General features: G+C 42.4%; 3 non-coding genes across 3 annotated transcripts; 1 reads left to right on the top strand and 2 right to left on the bottom strand.

Annotated features, from left to right (window-relative positions):
- Window positions 1-13,066: 13,066 nt before the first annotated feature.
- trnaw-cca (transfer RNA tryptophan (anticodon CCA)) lies at window positions 13,067-13,138 on the bottom strand. Its single transcript has one exon. It is a non-coding gene; the product is annotated as a tRNA-Trp (tRNA).
- Window positions 13,139-16,165: 3,027 nt separating this feature from the next.
- On the top strand, window positions 16,166-16,237 carry trnaw-cca (transfer RNA tryptophan (anticodon CCA)). The gene has a single exon. It is a non-coding gene; the product is annotated as a tRNA-Trp (tRNA).
- A 3,105-nt stretch (window positions 16,238-19,342) lies between these two features.
- On the bottom strand, window positions 19,343-19,414 carry trnaw-cca (transfer RNA tryptophan (anticodon CCA)). Its single transcript has one exon. It is a non-coding gene; the product is annotated as a tRNA-Trp (tRNA).
- Window positions 19,415-20,301: the final 887 nt, after the last annotated feature.

Genomic DNA, 20,301 nt, shown 5'->3' with positions numbered 1-20,301 from the left:
GTTGTTCTTTCCGGAATTCAACGCAATTTACCCTTCAGAAAACAGCTGGCATAAGTGGACCTGTGTGGCTAATTTTAATAATGAAATGCCGTATCGAAAATAAAAAATCGTCTTGTCGAAAAACAAAATCGTCTTTTCTTTTATTGCAAAATCTGCAGTTGCTGGGATTTTGAAATAAAAAAAGAAAATAGTGGGAACATTCAGTAGGTCATTCAGCTTCGGTGGAAAGAAGCTACATTTCCAGCACTTACCGCGTTCCCACTATCTCTGCATTATTATGAAAGGTCACCACCCTGACACAGTGTTGTCAAGAAAACAACCTCTGCCTCAACGACGCAAAAACAATGGAGCTGGTTGTGGAGACAGGTTAACCCCAATTGACATCAATGGATTTGTGGTTGAAAGGGTGAACAGCTTTAAGTTCTTCAGCAGACACATCGCCGAGGATCTCACCTGGTCTGTACAAACCGGCTGTGTGATGAAAAAGGCACAACAACGCCTCTTTCACCTCAGACGGTTGAAGAAGTTTGGTATAGGCCCACAAATCCTAAAAACTTTCTACAGGGAGAGCATCCTGACTGGCTGCATCACTGCCTGGTATGGGAACTGTACTTGCCCCAATCGCAGGTGTCTGCAGAGTGGTGCGGATAGCCAATCTGTAGATGTGAACTTTCCATTATTCAGGATATTTACAAAGACAGGTGTGTAACAAGGGCCGGAAGGGTCATTGGGGAACCGAGGCACCCCAACTACAAACTTATCCAGCTGCTGCCCTCCTGGAAACGGCACCATGGCATAAAAGCGAGGACCAATAGGCTCCGGGACATCAGACTGATTAATTCATGCTGATACAATTGTATATCTATGTTATATTGACTGTCCTTTTTCAATGTAACATAACACATGGAACAGTACAGAACATCACAGACCCTTCAGTCCACAACAATTAGCTCAACTTTTATCCTGTTCTAAGATCAATCGAAGTCTCCCCTCCCACAGAGCCCTCCAATGTTCACATTTTCACCAGATCGAAGAAGGGTTTAATGTTGCGTCAGAGAGGAACGGCTTCTGAGAAAGATGCAAAATTTGCATTGAGTGAATGAAAAGAAAGATGTACCAACTCCTCTGCCAAATACACGTTTGCACAGTATTTATCTACCATGCAGGTAGCTTGTGCCCAGCCTTCGGTTCTAGTGATTCATTCATAATTCAACACGTCAGATTGGTTTTAAGGGTGTATGAGTCCTTCAACATGTAGCCAGATAAAATAGGAAGTTCATGGCGAGGATTGTGGTGAATCGTCAGAAGAATTTCAGATTTCGGTGAAGATTGGTCTATTGTCAGATATACCGGGGTAGAAAGAATCCCCACAAAAAAGACAATGCACAGTACATAGGAATAGTAAAGATTTCAATAAATGTAATAAAAGCAAAACAACAGATTTGTTCGAAGATTGCACTGCAATCTGAAGTATTGCAAAAAATGCTAACATGTTGATAATGGTAGTTTGCATACCAGGTACCAGGGTCCGGGATGTTTCTGATCGCGTCCACGATGTTTGGAAGTGGGAAGGAGAACAGCCAGAGGTCGTAGTACCTATTGGTACCAACGACATACATACGAAAAGTGAAAAGGTCCTGAAAGCAGACTACAGGGAGTTAGAAAGGCAGTTGAGAAGCAGGACGACCAAGGTAGTAATCTCGGAATTACTGCCTGTGTCACGTGACAGTGAGTATAGGAATAGAATGGGCTGGAAGATAAATGCGTGGCTGAGGGTTTGGAGCGGAGGCTGGCATTCAGATTTCTGAATCATTGGGACCTCCTCTAGGGTAGGTGTGACCTGTAAAAAAAAAGGACGGGTTACACTTGAATCTGTGGGTGACCAATATCCTGGCGGGGAGGTTTGCAAAGGCTGTTGGGGAGAGTTTAAACTAGAATTGTTGGGGGCGGGAACCGAACTGAAGAGATTGAGGAAGAGATTATGTTGAAAGGTTGGAGCGACTGGGCTTGTATACGCTGGGATTTAGAAGAATGAGAGGGGATCTGATTGAAACATATAAGATTATTAAGGGATTGGACACACTGGAGGCAGGAAGCATGTTCCCGCTGATGGATGAGTCCAGAACTAGAGGCCACAGTTTAAGAATAAGGGTTAGGCCATTTAGAACAGAGATGCAGAAAAACGTTTTCACCCATAGTGTGGTGGATATGTGGAATGCTCTGCCCCAGAAGGCAGTGGAGGCCAAGTCTCAGGATGCTTTCAAGAGAGAGTTAGATAGAGCTCTTATCGATAGCGGGGTCAAGGGATATGGGGAGAGGGCAGGAACGGGGTACTGATTGTGTATGATCAGCCATGATCACAGTGAATGGCGGAGCTGGCTAGAAGGGCCGAATGGCCTACTCCTGCACCTACTGTCTATTGTCTATTGTCAAGTCACAAATTATGCGGGTGAACGATTACCTTGGTCTCAGGTCGGTTGGCTTTTACAGGATTCCCAGTGAATGCGGAGCAGCATATATCGGCCAGACCGGACGCAAGGAGGGGATCCGCATCAAGGAGTACAGGAGGTGTATCGGTTTGGGTTACCGGAGAAATCAGCGGTGGCCGAACGTTACATTCGCAAAGGCCAGAGGATTGACTTCGACGGCACAAAACAACGGCGCCGCGCCAGTGGTTTCAGGGACCGCATGGTAAAAAAAGCCATTGAAATAAAACTAGAGGAAAAAATCTGGAACTCGATTGTAAACAGTATAACCATATAACCATATAACAATCACAGCACAGAAACAGGCCATTCCGGCCCTCCTAGTCCGTGCCGAACTCTTAATCTCACCTAGTCCCACCTACCCGCACTCAGCCCATAACCCTCCACTCCTTTCCTGTCCATATACCTATCCAATTTTACCTTAAATGACACAACTGAACTGGCCTCTACTACTTCTACAGGAAGCTCATTCCACACAGCTATCACTCTCTGAGTAAAGAAATACCCCTCGTGTTTCCCTTAAACTTTTGCCCCCTAACTCTCAAATCATGTCCTCTCGTTTGAATCTCCCCCACTCTCAATGGAAACAGCCTATTCACGTCAACTCTATCTATCCCTCTCAAAATTTTAAATACCTCGATCAAATCCCCCCTCAACCTTCTACGCTCCAATGAATAGAGACCTAACTTGTTCAACCTTTCTCTGTAACTTAAGTGCTGAAACCCAGGTAACATTCTAGTAAATCGTCTCTGCACTCTCTCTAATTTATTGATATCTTTCCTATAATTCGGTGACCAGAACTGTACACAATATTCCAAATTTGACCTTACCAATGCCTTGTACAATTTTAACATTACATCCCAACTTCTGTACTCAATGCTCTGATTTATAAAGGCCAGCGTTCCAAAAGCCTTCTTCACCATCCTATCTACATGAGACTCCACCTTCAGGGAACTATGCACTGTTATTCCTAGATCTCTCTGTTCCACTGCATTCCTCAATGCCCTACCATTTACCCTGTATGTTCTATTTGGATTATTCCTGCCAAAATGTAGAACCCCACACTTCTCAGCATTAAACTCCATCTGCCAACGTTCAGCCCATTCTTCTAACCGGCATAAATCTCCCTGCAAGCTTTGAAAACCCACCTCATTATCCACAACACCTCCTACCTTAGTATCATCGGCATACTTACTAATCCAATTTACCACCCCATCATCCAGATCATTTATGTATATTACAAACAACATTGGGCTCAAAACAGATCCCTGAGGCACCCCGCTAGTCACCGGCCTCCATCCCGATAAACAATTATCCACCACTACTCTCTAGCATCTCCCATCTAGCCACTGTTGAATCCATTTTATTACTCCAGCATTAATACCTAACGACTGAACCTTCTTAACTAACCTTCCATGTGGAACTTTGTCAAAGGCCTTGCTGAAGTCCATATAGACTACATCCACTGCCTTACCCTCGTCAACATTCCTCGTAACTACTTCAAAAAATTCAATAAAGTTTGTCAAACATGACCTTCCACGCACAAATCCATGCTGGCTACTCCTAATCAGATCCTGTCTATCCAGATAATTATAAATACTATCTCTAAGAATACTTTCCATTAATTTACCCACCACTGATGTCAAACTGACAGGTCTATAATTGCCAGGCTTACTTCTAGAACCCTTTTTAAACAATGGAACCACATGAGTATGTGAGAGCGGAAAACGGATTGGATGAGGACTAAACAATCAGGAGGGACGGACTACGGGGGTATAAATACCACCGGAATAGACATGCCCAGGCATAATCTTTGAAGAAGATGGCAGAGTTTGTCATCGAAACGTTGGTGATCATCGATATCTCTACACAGCTAGGAACCGGAGAAGTCTATTCGTCAGTTATGCTGGGAAAACACGAGGTCCTTTTTCGCATGAGAGAGGAGTTCGCCACAATTGATTGGAAAAGACCATTGGCAGGGATGATGGCAGAACAGCAATAGCAGAAAATTCTGGAAGCAATTCGAAGGTACATCTCAAAGAGGAGGAAATATTCTGAAGGGAAGAAGACATAACCATGGCTAAGAAGGGAAGTCAAAACCAACATCCCTTCCATTGGATATCGCAGAGGGTGGATTGGAATTTCCTGACCGACAGTCGTCACGTCTATTGGAATGAAATGGAAACAACCTACAGCATTGTCTCCTCAGCAGTTCTCTCGTGTGCTTTTTGATTTAGAGGATGCCTGACAATATAGCTATCCCAATTTTTCTTCTACATTTAGGGAGAATGTACAGGAGCTTGAAAATCCAGACGACCAGTCTTAAGAACAGCGTTTACTCCAGTGATGTCCGACTTCTGAACCAATCACCTGTTTCGCATCCCCTTTCTAGAGGAGCGGCCGCGCTTTTGGACTCTTTGCCTCTCTCGATTTGCCATTATCGACATATTAGCATTGGTTTTGCTATACTTCAAATTGCAGTGCAATCTTTGGACAAATCTGCTGTTTTGCTTTTATTACATTTATTGAAATATTTACCATTAACATGTAAATTGTCTTCATTATGAGGATTCTTTCTACCACGGTATTATGACAATAAGCCAATCTTGACCGAAATCTGAAATTTTTCTGATGAGTCACCATAATCCTCGCCATGAACTTCCCATTTTATCTGGCTACATGTTGAAGGACGCATATATCCTTAAAGCCAATCTGACGTGTTGAATTATGAATGAATCACTAGACCCGAAGGCTGGGCACAAGCTACCTGCATGGAAGAAAAGTACTGCACAAACGTGCATTTGGCACAGGAGTTGCTACATCGTTTTGGGCCGGAAGGCCTGTGATGTGCTGTACTGTTCTATATGGTATGTTACATTGAAAAATCTGTTATTGGGCAGGCACTGTCTTCCATTGGCTTTACAAAGGAAGATGGAATTGAATTGACTTTATTACTTACATCCTTCATATACATGAGGAGTAAATCTCTTTGCCTTAGGACTCCGTCTAAATATGCTGTTTATATTAATTTATATTAAATAGCATGTTCAAAAGGACAGTCAATATAACATAAATATACAGTTGTATCAACATGAATTAATCAATCTGATATCCTGGAGCAAATTGGTCCTGGCTTTTATGCTACAGTACCGTTTCCCGGATGGTAGCAGCTGGATCAGTTTGTGGTTGGGGTATCTTGTGTCCCCAATGACCCTTCGGGCCCTTCTTAGACGCCTGTCTTTGTGAATGCCTTGAATAGTGGAAAGTTCATATCTACAGATGTGCTGGGCTGTCCGCACCACTCTCTGCAGAGTCCTGGGATTGAGGGTATTACGTACCCGTGACATGACAGTGGTGTACTTGTCACGTGACAGGTATTGAAGCTATACTGGACTTGAGGTAATGGTCTTGTGATGGTGGAGTGACGTCATTTTCCCGCCAGTAGAGGTCATGTGACAGGTTTTTTTACAGGGTATAAAAGGAGGACCCCTCCCTGTGAGGAGGGGCAGTTCGTGGCTGGATTTGCCATGTTGACTTCATGCCACTGCGTGATTTAATGTTATGACGCAGTTTAGTTGAAAGATGAAGTTTTATCTAATGCCTAAAGTTTGAAAGGTCATTGCCAGCAGTTTCTTTACAATACTGCTAGTTGAAAGTCAGTGGAGAGTGATGATCGGAGTTCGGGAATTAAAGATCGAGGAGAATCGATTTCGACGTTGAAACAGGTTCGACCTTGTTTGATCCTTATTCGGAAGGAATTCGTTGACTGTTCTCGTGTCAATCCCTGTGAAATATCAGAAAGGATTGAGAACAGGGTTGTAAAGGAAAGGTCAGTGCCTTTAAGCCGTTTCATTTCGTTACGTAAATTCTTCGTGGGAAACGTTCGATTTGGGAACCTAAACAACACGACGTGAAAGAGAATTTAAATCGTCTTAAAAAGTCTCTCCCTTAAATGGACTGTGAGCATTTTGAACTTTTGGCAATACTATTTTGAAGAACTGTTTTTGCAACATTGCTTAAAGAACTGTTTAAGCTTCATAGCTTTAAGAACTGTTTAAGCTGCCGCACAGCAGCTGATTTCCGGTTACTTTAGTGATTTGTTTACTTTTGGGGGGTTTGTTTTCAGTGTTTAATAAACGTGTTATTTGTTATAAAAACCCCTGCCTAACTCATATATTTATTGTTGCCTGAATCCGTAACATAAATATGGGGGCTGCGTCCGGATTGGATCATTTGAGTTTAAAAGCTTGTTAACTTTTGAGTCGGTGTTTTGGAAACGGGAATACTTGATTCTTTTGTTTGATTGGCTTGTGAGTGGTATTCAGCAACAATGAATATTGATGAGTTTCTGGTTTCGCCAGGCGCGGAGTTGCTAGTGAAGGCGGAAAAAACTGAGGTGTCTGAGATAGGTAGTAGATTGCAGCTTAAAGGTATTTTGAACACTACATCAAAGGCTGTAATACAGAGAACATTCGGGTGTTTTTGATGAATCGACTTTAGAGTCGTTTCCTATAAGTAGTCTGGAGATGCAGTTGCAAATCGAACAAATGAACTTGGAACGAAGTAAAGCAGAATTGGAGCGTTGTAGGTTAGAAGCTGATCAGAAAAAAAGGGAACTTGAATATGCAATGACGGAATTAAGGTCTGGGAATCAGTCTTCTGGTTCTAGAAAGCCTTTTGTTGCTAGTCAAGAAATTAAATTGGTCCCTCCATTTAGTGAAACAGAAGTGGAAAGATATTTCCAACATTTTGAAATTATTGCTCGAATGTCAGAGTGGCCGAAAGATAAATGGTCAGTGTTGTTACAGAGTGTAATTAAAGGCAAAGCACAACAAGTTTACAGAGCTTTAACTGCTGCGGAAGCATTAGATTATGATATTGTGAAAATGCATATCTTAAAAGCATACGAATTAGTCCCAGAAGCGTATAGAGAAAGATTCAGAAGTTTGAAGAAATCTGTGGAAAAGACTTATGTGGAATTTATCAGCCTATGATAAAGCTGTGTGTTTTGAGAGATATGTTTCTTCTAAAAATGTAAATGAGGACTATGATACATTGAAAGAGCTAATTTTAATGGAGGAATTTAAAAGAAGCATTCCTGTTGAAGTAAGGACCTACTTAAATGAGAGGGATACTGATAAATTGTAGGACTGTGCTAGATTAGCTGATGAGTATGTTTTAATCCATAAGAATAAATTTCCTCAGGGCAGAATTTTTAAGAGGAAAAATAATACGGAGACTCAAGGTAAATCAGAAATTAAATCAGGTTAATGAGAAAGGTAAGGAGGAAGGAAAACCTGTGAAGGAAAGACAGTTTGGTCTTATTTGTAACTATTGTAGGAAACCTGGCCATGTAATAGCTAACTGTTTCAGATTGAAGAAGAAAGAGAAGGAAGCAGTTCCAGATGCTTGTGTGCAACACACTGAAGCACCTGTAAAATTACAGGGTTTGGTAAACACAAATGAGGTTTTGTTAGAGTCTGACCAAGTTAAAAAGGGATATGATCATTTTATAACTGAAGGGTTTGTATCCTTGAAAGAAGGATCTACTCTGGTGCCAATAAAAATCCTTAGGGATACTGGAGCTTCTCAATCACTGATGTTAGACAGTGTATTGAAGTTTAATGAAGAGAGTAATACTGGTGAGGTAAATTACATAAGAGGTGTTGGGAGTGATTTTATGCCTGTACATTTGCATAAAGTAAATTTAAAGTCAGGGTTAGTTACAGGATTTGTTAAAGTAGGATTACAGCATAGCTTACCTGTGAAGGGCATTCCTTTATTGTTAGGTAATGACTTGGCAGGTGGACAAGTTTTTCCTGAAGCGCATTTGACAGTGGAGTCAGAGGAACCAGAGATGAATTCTAACACAGATTCTTCCTGTGTTGTGACTAGAGCTATGGCTAAAAAGATTGATGCGCAGAATGAGGTTGTTACTCATGACTGTTCAACTCAGGATTCGAGTTTTGAAGATGTGTCAGAGACTTTCTTACCTTCGTTGTTTGAACAAGATTCTTGGAGTAAGTCTGACTATGAAGATTTATCTCTGTCTCGGAAGGAGATGATAGCAGAGCAGAATAGAGACCCTGAGATTATAAAATTAAGAGAACAAGCTTTACTAGATAGTGAAATTGAGAAGCTGCCAGTAGGATATTACTTGGAAAAAGGAGTGTTGATGAGGAAGTGGAGATCACCTACAATTCCTGCAAGTGAGGAATGGAATATTGTTTCCCAGGTAGTTGTCCCTAAAGTTTATCGAAATGAGATTTTGACTTTAGCTCATAGTGTGCCTTTAGGTGGAAATCAAGGGGTAAGGAAAACTGTGGACAAGATTTTAAAACATTTTTACTGGCCTGGTCTAAGAAAAGATGTGGCGATGTTTTGTAAAACGTGCCATACTTGTCAAATTGTGGGTAAACCAAATCAAGTTACACCAGTTGCTCCATTACAACCTATTCCAGCATTTGGTGAACCATTTTCTAAAGTTATTGTAGATTGTGTTGGTCCATTGCCAAAGACAAAAACTGGTTATCAGTATTTGTTGACTATCATGTGTACTTCGTCTAGGTTTCCAGAGGCAGTACCACTTAGGAATATAAAAGCTAAAACTGTGACAAAGGCCATTATAAAATTCTTTACTTATTTTGGATTACCTAAGGAAATACAAACTGATCAAGGCAGTAATTTTATGTCTGGATTGTTTCAACAGGTAGTTTATAAATTGGGAGCTAAGCAAATCACTTCATCTGCATACCATCCGGAATCGCAAGCTGCCTTGGAGAGGTTTCATTCTACCCTCAAGAATATGATTAGGACATATTGCGTGGAAAATGAAAGTGATTGGGATGAGGGTATAAACTTACTTTTATTTGCAGTAGGGGAATCGGTACAGGAATCTTTAGGTTTTAGTCCATTTGAACTTGTGTTTGGGCATTGAGTTAGAGGACCTTTAGCTTTATTAAAAGAACAGTGGATTAGTAAGGAAATACACACTAATTTGTTGGACTATGTTTTGAAATTTAAGGACAGGTTGCATAAAGCTTGTAGCTTAGCTAAGGAAATTTTAAAATTGGCTCAGGAGAAAATGAAAACTTGATATGATAAAGAAGCTAGGATGAGGATGTTTAAGCCTGGAGATAAGGTGTTGGTTCTTTTCCCAGTGCAAACAAATCCTTTACAAGCTAGATTTCATGGTCCTTATGAAATTGTGCCTAAAATCAATGATGTGGATTACGTGATAATAACTCCAGATCGTAGAAGGTCAACACAACTTTGCCATATAAATATGATTAAACCATATTTTGGGAAACAATCTGATACTGTGACTGTTGTGGTTAGTGAGAATGAGTTTGATTTAACTAGGAATATGATAGATGATTCATCTGAATCTCATTCTAAATCCAACATTGTTTTTGTTAGGTTACCAAATTCAACCATTCTGGAAAATATTGATGAGAAACTAGCACATTTACAGCAAGAGCAGAAACAGCAGATGAAGGAATTAATTTTTAAATATAAGGATTTGTTTCCAGATGTTCCGAGAAGGACTACTATAGCTTCACATGATGTAGATGTTGGAGATGCCAAACCTATTAAACAACACCCATATAGGATGAACATAGAAAAATGTGAACTTGCTGAGAAAGAAATTAAACACATGTTAGAGAATAATATTATTAGACATTCTAACTCGAATTGGAGTTCACCATGTGTCATGGTGCCAAAACCAGACGGTAGTATTAGGTTTTGTACGGACTATAGGAAGGTGAATGCTGTAACGAAATCAGATGCATATCCAATTCCTAGAGTAGATGATTGTGTAGATAAAGTTGGAAAAGCAGAGTTGCTTACAAAGATTGATTTATTGAAAGGGTATTAGTGTGTCCCGTTAACAGACAGAGGTAGAGAGATTTCTGCATTTGTAATTCCATCTGGGTTATATGAATATAATGTTCTTCCATTTGGGATGAAGAATGCACCAGGTACTTTCCAGAGGATGATTAACTCTGTGATTCAGGGATTGAAAGATACTGATGCTTATATTGATGATTTAGTGACAGGAACTGATACTTGGGAAGCACACATTATTGCGGTGGAGAAATTGTTTGAAAGGCTTTCAAAAGCTAACTTAACTATTAATTTAGCTAAGAGTGAATTTGGACATACCACTGTGACTTACCTTGGTTATGTTGTGGGTCAAGGTAAGGTAGCTCCTGTTCAGGCAAAAGTTCAGGCAATTTTAGAGATTCCCACTCCAACGGGAAAAAAAAAACTCTCAGAAGATTCTTGGGGATGGTAGGATATTATCGAAAATTTTGGAAGAATTTCGCTAATGTTGCCCTTCTATTAACTAACCTTTTGAAGAAGAATGTGAAGTTTGTGTGGACAGTGCCTTGTTAAGAAGCATTTGAAAAATTGTAAACAATGATATGTCAACAACCAGTGCTTAAAGCACCTGACTTTGAAAAACCTTTTTCATTAGCTGTAGATGCTAGTGATGAGGCTGCAGGAGCAGTATTAATGCAAAGGAATGAGGGTGATGAGGTTGATCATCCAGTAGCTTACTTTTCTAAGAAATTTAATAAGCATCAAAGAAACTATTCGACAATAGAGAAAGAATTGTTACCTCTTGTTTTAGCTTTGGAATATTTTGAGGTATATGTTGGCACAACTCAAAAGCCACTTATTGTTTACACTGATCATAATCCGTTAGTTTTTCTGAGTAAGATGAAAAACAAAAACAGAAGATTATTAAATTGGAGTTTGATGTTACAAGAGTACAATATTGTGATAACTCATATTAAAGGTAAAGATAATGTGGTTGCTGATTGCCTATCTCGATGTTGAATGTACAATGTAATTTTTTTAATGGAGTCGTTTTTTTTACAATTGTAACACTCCTACTGTATTGTGAGTTGTAAGATGTTATATGGTGATACTGTATTGTATATTATGTATGTTATAAAATTTATACATTTGTTTTTCTTGTAAGTAATTTTTTAAATTTTTGTTCTTGACAGACCAAAAATGTTTTTTTGGAGGGAGGTGTTACGTACCCGTGACATGACAGTGGTGTACTTGTCACGTGACAGGTGTTGAAGCTATACTGGACTTGAGGTAATGGTCTTGTGATGGTGGAGTGACGTCATTTTCCCGCCAGTAGAGGTGTGACAGGTTTTTTTTTACAGGGTATAAAAGGAGGACCCCTCCCTGTGAGGAGGGGCAGTTCGTGGCTGGATTTGCCATGTTGACTTCATGCCACTGCGTGATTTAATGTTATGACGCAGTTTAGTTGAAAGATGAAGTTTTATCTAATGCCTAAAGTTTGAAAGGTCATTGCCAGCAGTTTCTTTACAATACTGCTAGTTGAAAGTCAGTGGAGAGTGATGATCGGAGTTTGGGAGTTAAAGATCGAGGAGAATCGATTTCGACGGTGAAACAGGTTCGACCTTGTTTGATCCTTATTCGGAAGGAATTCGTTGACTGTTCTCGTGTTAATCCCTGTGAAATATCAGAAAGGATTGAGAACAGGGTTGTAAAGGAAAGGTCAGTGCCTTTAAGCCGTTTCGTTTCGTTACGTAAATTCTTCGTGGGAAAAGTTCGATTTGGGAACCGAAACAACACGACGTGAAAGAGAATTTAAATCACCTTAAAAAGTCTCTCCCTTAAATGGACTGTGAGCATTTTGAACTTCTGGCAATACTATTTTGAAGAACTGTTTTTGCAACATCGCTTAAAGAACTGTTTAAGCTTCATTGCTTTAAGAACTGTTTAAGCTGCCGCAACAGCAGCTGATTTCTGGTTACGTTAGTGATTTGTTTACTTTTGGGGGATTTGTTTTCAGTGTTTAATAAACGTGTTATTTGTTATAAAACCCCCTGCCTAACTCATATATTTATTGTTGCCTGAATCCGTAACAGGGAAGTACACTTCCCATACCAGACAGTGATGCTGCCAGTCAGGATGCTCTCAATGGTGACCCTGCATAAAGTTTTTCGGATGTGTTGGCCTATGCCAAACTTCTTCAACCGTCTGAGGTGAAAATGGTTTGTTGTGCCATTTTCACCACACAGCTGGTGTTTACAGACCACGTGAGGTCCTCGGTCATTTGCCTGCTGAGGAACTTAAAGCTGTTCACCCTCTCAATCCCAGATGTCAATAGGTGTTAGCCCGTCTCCTTTCCTCCTGCAGTCCACAACCAGCAACTTTGGTTTTGCTCTGTTGAGGCCACTGTGTCAGGGTGGCGACCTCTTATAATAACGTAGAGATGGTGGGAACGTGGTATGTGCTGGAAATGTAGCTCCTTTCCACCGATGCTGAATGACCTACTGAATGTTTCCACGATTTTCTTCTTTATTTCAAATTCCCAGCAACTGCAGGATTTACAATGAAATAAAAGAGGATTCTGTTTTTCGATACAGTATTTCATTTTCGATACGGCATTTCATTGTTAAAATTAGCCACACAGCTCCACTTCTGCCAGCTGTTTTCCGAAGGGTAAAGTGCGTTAAATTCAGGAAAAGAACAACTGAGCGGACACGCAGCAAACATTTTGATAACAAAATCCGACGCAGCACTTGTGACCTCGACGTGATTCGAACACGCAGCCTTCTGATCTGGAGTCAGATGCGCTACCATTGCGCCACGAGGTCAGGCATTCCGCCGGATTAAGTGAGGTTCTCCAGCCATATACGAGGGGTGATTGATAAGTTCGTAACCTAAGGTAGAAGATGTCCATTTTAGAAAACCTAGCGCATTTATTTCAACATAGTCCCATCCTACATTTACACATATAGTCCAGCGGTCGTGGAGCATACAGATCTTGGACCTCCAGAAAGTGTCCACAGACGGGCGATTGATAAGTTTTTGGCCTAAGGTAATAATTTTCGCTCGTTAATCAAAGTACAAAGAACCGCTCTAAGTTAGGAGACGTGATGGTGGTTATAATAGTTGCGGTCTTATGAGAGGCACGACTGTGGGGACGTGAGGACGTTAACGAGTTAGACCGGCTGAAAGAATTGAAAGGAGATCAGTTTTTTCTTCAACACACACAAAAAACGCTGGTGGAACGCAGAAAAAGCACTGTCGACGTTTCGGGCCGAAACGTCATTTTTTTCTTCAGCGGTTTGATCGAAGAACGACTGCGCAGGCGCGTGGACGTCATCGCGTTAGAACCGTGGGAAGAATTGCAAAATATAGAGTATAAAAATATAAAAAATATAAAAATATAAAGCTTTATAGAGTGGGCTCTGGTGTAGAGGAAGTTGGAGTCGAGACAAGGTAAGTTACTTGTGAAGAATAGAAATAGGTAGTATGTCTGTTCTGTACTGGGTGTCGGATGTGGGATGTCTGGGAGACAGTTGGCCTCCCGGACGGGTCCATCTGCGCCTGGCGCGTCGAGCTAGAGCTTTCTGGGGACTGGGTTAGGAAACTGGAGATGCAGCTCGATGACTTTCGTTTGGTCAGAGGTGGTGAGGAGGTGATAGATAAGCGTTATAGGCAAGTAGTCACAGCGGGACCTGAGGAGATAGATAAGCGAGTGACAGTCAGAAGGTGGAAGGGCAACAGTCAGATTATAGGAGTACCCCTGACGTTTCCGCTGACAACAACCTTAACAACCCCGCCGCAATTGAACTGTATCACACGTTTCACATTCCGCTCATGGTCCTGTGTGTTCCTTCCTGTGTGTGCAAGTGGGAAATTTCAATCCGAAAGGTAAAGAAAAAGAAACAGTACTGTGTAATTAGAAAGAAATAAACGGAGAGAGAGAGAGAGAGAGAGAGAGGAGAGAGAGAGAGAGAGAGAGAGAGAGAGAGAGAGAGAGAGAGAGAGAGAGAGAGAGAGAGAGAGAGAGAGAGAGAGAGAGAGAGAGAGAGAGAGAGAGAGAGAGAGAGAGAGAGAGAGAGAGAGAGAGAGAGAGAGTGAGAGAGAGAGAAGCGCTGATTGTAGGCCGGTCTAAAGACACAAGGACGATTAGAACACAGTGGGATTACTTGCGTATATTTACAATTAATGTATGTGGCATTGCACTGGTCAAGTCCTGTCATGGTCCGGTCCGTGAAATCCGCATTTCGGTTCATGGTCCGGTCCAGTTCCTTATTCCAGGTTGTCCGGGTTTCCCCAGTTTCTGTTGAGGCAGCTGATTCTTGTTTGGGCTAGCCTCATAAATAGCTTCAGGATTCAGCCTCTGGATGCTCGATTGTTCCTGTCCAAACCCCTGTATGTATCCCTTCCCTTCACCTTCCTCCTGGAGCCTTGCCTCGCCTCACCTCGCCTTCTCTCTGCCTGGAGCCTTGCCTTGCCTCGCCTCGCCTTGCCTCTGCCTGGAGCCTTGTCTCGCCTCACCTTGCCTGTGTCTGGAGCCTTGCCCTGTTTGGAACTGTCTCTCTGTGTCCATGCCTTCGCTAGGTAGGTCCGACCGTTTTGCAGCCATCTAGTATTGGGAACTGTCTCGTCGTGTTCAGCGTTCTGTGTTATGAGTCCCGCTCCTACGTCCTGTACCCAAGGAGGGTTCCCAGCTCGGTGTTCCATGTTCCTGTTTCTCCCTCGGCTCTGTGTTCTCGTTATGTTCATGTGCCTCGTCCAGCATAGGAGTGCCTCGCCCAGCCCGGTGCTGGGATTCCCCTTGTCCTGTGCTGGGGTTCCCCTTGTCCTGTCCAGGAGTCTCACGTCCAGTCCTGTTGTCTATCCCTTGACCTAGGCTCTGGGTTCTCGTCATGTCTATGTGTCTCGCCCAGCACAGGAGTCCCTTGCCCAGCCCGGTGCTGGGATTCCCTCGTCCTGTGTTGAGATTCCTTTGTCCCGTCCTGTGCCTCTCTTCGTCCTTTAGCCTCGTATTGTCCTCGCCTGGTTCTGGAGTCCGAGCCCGAGTCAAGACCTAGGTTCTGGGTCCTTGTCCAGTCTCTGGCTCGAAGTTCAAGCTCAGGCTTTTACTTCCTGGTTCTATGTCCTGGTTCCGCTGTCCTGGTCAAGTCCTAGCCCAGGCCCGGAATCCTTGTCTTATCCTGGGCCGGTGTCATGTCCAGTGTCCTTTCTTCCCCATTTTCCTTGCTTCCTTCTCACGCCTAGTCCTGCTCCTGGTACTTCAGTGTCTGTGTCTTGCATTTGGGTCCATTCCCAACGCCCCCCGCATGACAAGTACTTCGTCCAGCCGGACGTGGTCATAAACGTTTGAGCGTTTTTTGGGGTGTTTTCAAACTGTAAGAGTATTCCTATGTTTCTGCAGCAAAGCTTGGGGTATTTGATGTCAATGCGAACGTAACGGCCTGCTTGGTCAATATCGAATTTGGAAACTTTCATATGTAATGGCAACGTGATAACTGCGACACTACGAAGACGGCTCTGTAAAGATACAGACTATGGAACCCAGCTGGACGTAAAAGATGAAAGGGAAACATGAAATTTCAGTCCGCTGATCGGAAGCAGAAGTTGTTGAAAGGTTTCTACACAGTCTAATTTCTGTCCAACTTGTTCGCTTCCGTACCAAATGGAGCTGACGACGCCTTGATGCAAGAATGCACACCCAAGGAATAATTCACAGTAGGGGTGCGCAACTTAAACACAGCAGGCCGGCAACCAAAATTCTGCAAACCGAGTGGGTAAACAATAAACAAACGCTACCTTCTGCAATTATCAATGCTATATGGCCGGTGAACCTCACTCAATCCGGCGGAACGCCTGACCTTGTGGCGCAATGGTAGCGCATCTGACTCCAGATGAGAAGGCTGCGTGTTCGAATCACGTTGAGGTCACAAGCGCTGCGTTGGATTATGTCATCAAAATGTTTGCTGAGTATCCGCAACGCACTTTACCCTTTGGAAAACAGCTGGCAGAAGTGGAGCTGAGTGGGTAATTTTAACAATGAAATTCCGTATCGAAAATTAAATACTGTGTCGAAAAACAAAATCGTTTTCTTGTTTTATTGCAAAACTTGCAGTTGCTGGGATTTTGAAAGAAAAAAAAAAGAAAATATTTTGAACACTCAGTGGGTCATTCAGCATTGGTGGAAAGGAAATACATTTCCAGCACATTTCACATTCCCACCATCCTGACACAGTGGTATCAAGAAAACAACCTCTCCCTCAAAACAAAGGAGCTGGTTGTAGACTGCAGGAGGAATGTAGACGGGCTAACCCCTATTGACATCAATGGATCTGGGGTTGAGAGCGTGAACAGCTTTAAGTTACCCGGTATCCACATCACCGACGACCTCACGTGGTCTGTACACACCAACCGTGTAGTGAGAAAGGTACAACAGCGCTCTTTTCACCTCAGATGTTTGAAGAAGTTTGATATGAGCCCACAAATCCTACGAACTTTCTACAAGGTCACAACTGAGAGCATCCTGACTGGCTGCATCACTGCTTGGTATGGGAACTCTGCAGAGTGGTGCGGACAGCCCAGCACATCTGTAAATGTGAACGTCCCCGCATTTCAGGATATTTACAAAGCCAGGTGTGAAAAAAAGGGCCCGAAGGGTCACTGGGGACCCAAGTCACTCCAATCACAAACTGATCCAGGTGCTACTATCCGGGAAATGGTACCGTAGCGTAAATGCAAGGGCCAATAGGTTCCGGGACATCAGATTGATTACTTAATGCTGATACAACTGTATATCTATGTTATATTGACTCTCGCTTTGTACATGCTATTTGTTATAAATTACTATAAATTGCATATTTAGACAGAGTCATAAGGCAAAGAGTTTTACTCCTTATGTATATGAAGGATGCAAGTGATAAAGTCAATTAAATTCAATTTTCCTTCGTAAAGCCGATGGAAGCCACCACCTGCCCAATAGCAGATTTTTCAATGTAACATAGCACACAGGAGAGTACAGCATATCACAGGCCCTTCGGTCCACAACGATTATCTCAACTTTTAGCCTGTTCTAAGATCAATAGAAGTATCTCCTCCCACAGAGCCCTCCGATGTTCACATTTCCACCAGATCGAGGAAGGGTTTAATGTTGCATCAGAGAGGAACGGCTTCTGAAAAACATGTAGAATTTGCAGTGAGTGAATGAAAAGAACGATGTACCAACTCCTGTGCCAAATGCACGTTTCCACAGTATTTATCTTCCATGCAGGTAGCTTGTACTCAGCCTTCGGGTCTAGTGATTCATTCATAATTCAACACGTCAGACTGGTTTTAAGGATATATGCGTCCTTCAACATGTAGCCAGATAAAATGGGAAGTTCATGGCGAGGATTATGGTGACTCGTCAGAGGAATTTCAGATTTTGGTGAAGATTGGTCTATTGTCAGATATACCGGGGTAGAAAGAAAACAATGTACAGTACATGATAATGGTAAATATTTCAATAAATGTAATAAATTAAAAAAGGTTTGTCCAAAGATTGCACTGCAATCTGAAGTATTACAAAAACAATGCTAATGTGTCGATAATGGCAAATCGAGAGAGTCAAGGAGTCCAAAAGCACAGCCGCTCCTCTAGGAAGGGGATGCGAAACGGGTGATTGGTTCTGAAGTCTGATAGCACTGTTCTTAAGACTGGTCGTCTGGACTTTCAAGCTCCTGTACATTCTCCCTAAATGTAGAAGAAAAATTCGGATAGCTATATTGGCAGGCATTCTTTAATATCAAAAAGCACACATGAGGGAACACTATAGATAGAATTTGGAGCGATTTCCATAATAGGACTCTTCTTATCGATGTCGGGTTGGCCGTTGTCTGGGTGGATGGTGAGGGAAGATAGGGGAGCGCCCTTGGCCCTGTCGATCAGGAAATTTCAATCCACCCTCTGTGACATCCAATGGAAGAGATATTGGACGGTAAGTCCTGTAAAGTAGGTTCAAAGACAAGCTGTAAAGGATCTGATATAAACCTGGAGCTTGTTGTAAGAAAGCTTATCTTTATTGACAGCAATGTGCTATCTTCTTTAAAAGTATTCGAGTTACCGATAAGGCATATATTCCTTTTACCTTGAAATGAACATGTTTAATCTTTGCCATCATTTTCTGAGATCCATACAGAGGCAGTGTCGGAAGATCTTTACTAAGGCAGTTTTGACTATCAGAATTTTCAACCTGTGTATATGGGAGGTGAGGACCTCGATAAAATCACTGTCACTGAAGAGATAGTGATGAGCAAACTAGAGGGCCTGAAGGTAGAAAAATCCCCTGGTCCTGGTGGGATGCATCCCAGGGTACTGAGGGAATTGGCGGAGGTTATAGTAGTAATCATTTCTCAAAACTCTCTAGACTCTGGGCAGGTCTCAGCGGATTGGAAGACAGCAAATGTCACGCCACTTTTTTAAAAGGGATTTAGGCAAAAGACTGGCAACTATAGGCCAGTTAGCTTAACGTCTATAGTCGGGAAAATGCTTGAAGCTGTCATTAAGAAAGAAATAGCGTAACATTTAGATAGGAGTGGTTCCCATGAGACAGATGCAGCATGGATTCAGAAAGGGCAGGTCCTGTTTGACGAACCTACTGGAGTTCTTTGAGGACATAATGAGTGCAGTGCATAAAGGGGAACTTTATCCCCTTTCTTGACACCACTGTGTCAGGATGGTGACCTCTTATCTATAATATAATAACATAGAGATAGTAGGAATGTGGAATGTACTGGCAATGTTGCTCATTAAACCGCTGTTGAATGACGTACTAAACGTTCCCACTATTTTCTTTTTTTTATTTCAAATTCCCAGCAACTGCAGGTTTTGCAATAAAAGAAAAGACAATTTTGCTTTTCAACACAGTATTTTATTTTCGACACGGCATTTCATTACTAAAATCAGCCACACAGCTCCACTTCTCCCAGTGGCTTTCCGAAGGGTAAATTGCGTTGAACTTCGGAAAGGACATTTTGATGACAAAACCGACGCAGCGATTGTGACCTCGACGTGATTCGAACACGCAGCCTTCTGATCTGGAGTCAGACGCGCTACCATTGCGCCACAAGGTCAGGCGATCCGCCAGATTGAATGAGATTCACCGGTCATATACCATTGATTATTGCAGAAGGGAGCGGTTATTTATTGTTCACCCGGCTCGGTTTGCAGAACTTCAGTTGCCGGGCCTGCTGTGTTTAAGTTGACGCACCCCTACTGAGAATTATTCCTTGGGTGTGCATTCGTGCATCAAGGCGTCGTCAGCTCCAAGTAGTACGGAAGCGAACAAGTTAGACAGAAATACATTTTCTGAGACTGTGTAGAAACCTTTCAACAGCTTCTGCTTCCGATCAGCTGGCTGAAATTTCATTTTCCCTTTCATCTATTACGCCCAGCTGGGTTCCATGGTCTGTATCTTTACATAGCCGTCTTCGTAGTGTCGTAGTTTCCAAGTTCGATATTGACCACGCAGGGGATGAGAGGCCGCTAAAGCAAGTGACTGAAGCCTTGCTGCAGAAACGTGGGAATACACTTAGTTTGAAAACACCCGAACAAACCCTCAAACGTCTATGACCACGTCTGGGTGGTGGAAGTACTGGACCAGGGCAATGCCACATACATTAATTCTAAATGTACACGATTGATCCACTATGTTCTCATTGTCCCTATGTCTTTAGAGCCGCCTGCAGGCAGCGCCTCGCCTCCTCGTGAGTATCCCCTTCTCTCTCTCTCTCTTTCTCTCACCGTTTATTTCTTTCAAAGGATGTGATGCCTTCATATCTCCCCATCCCGTCGCCGAGCTGCGTGCTTAGATGCCTATACCTGGAACGGGAGGAACGATGGGAAATGCCCCTCTCCCTCCGCCCCACTCCCTTCTCCACCCGCCTTCCCACCAGCAGCGTGGCTGGAAACATCCACTATTGACATTTTTAGTTGTCTTCTGTTGGTTTGTAAAAGACTC

The sequence above is a fragment of the Hemitrygon akajei genome, chromosome 11 (genome assembly GCF_048418815.1).
Source record: "Hemitrygon akajei chromosome 11, sHemAka1.3, whole genome shotgun sequence".
Classification (NCBI taxonomy): domain Eukaryota; kingdom Metazoa; phylum Chordata; class Chondrichthyes; order Myliobatiformes; family Dasyatidae; genus Hemitrygon; species Hemitrygon akajei.
The sequence above is the reverse complement of the archived record's forward strand: the minus strand, read 5'-3'. Positions and strand labels throughout refer to the sequence as shown.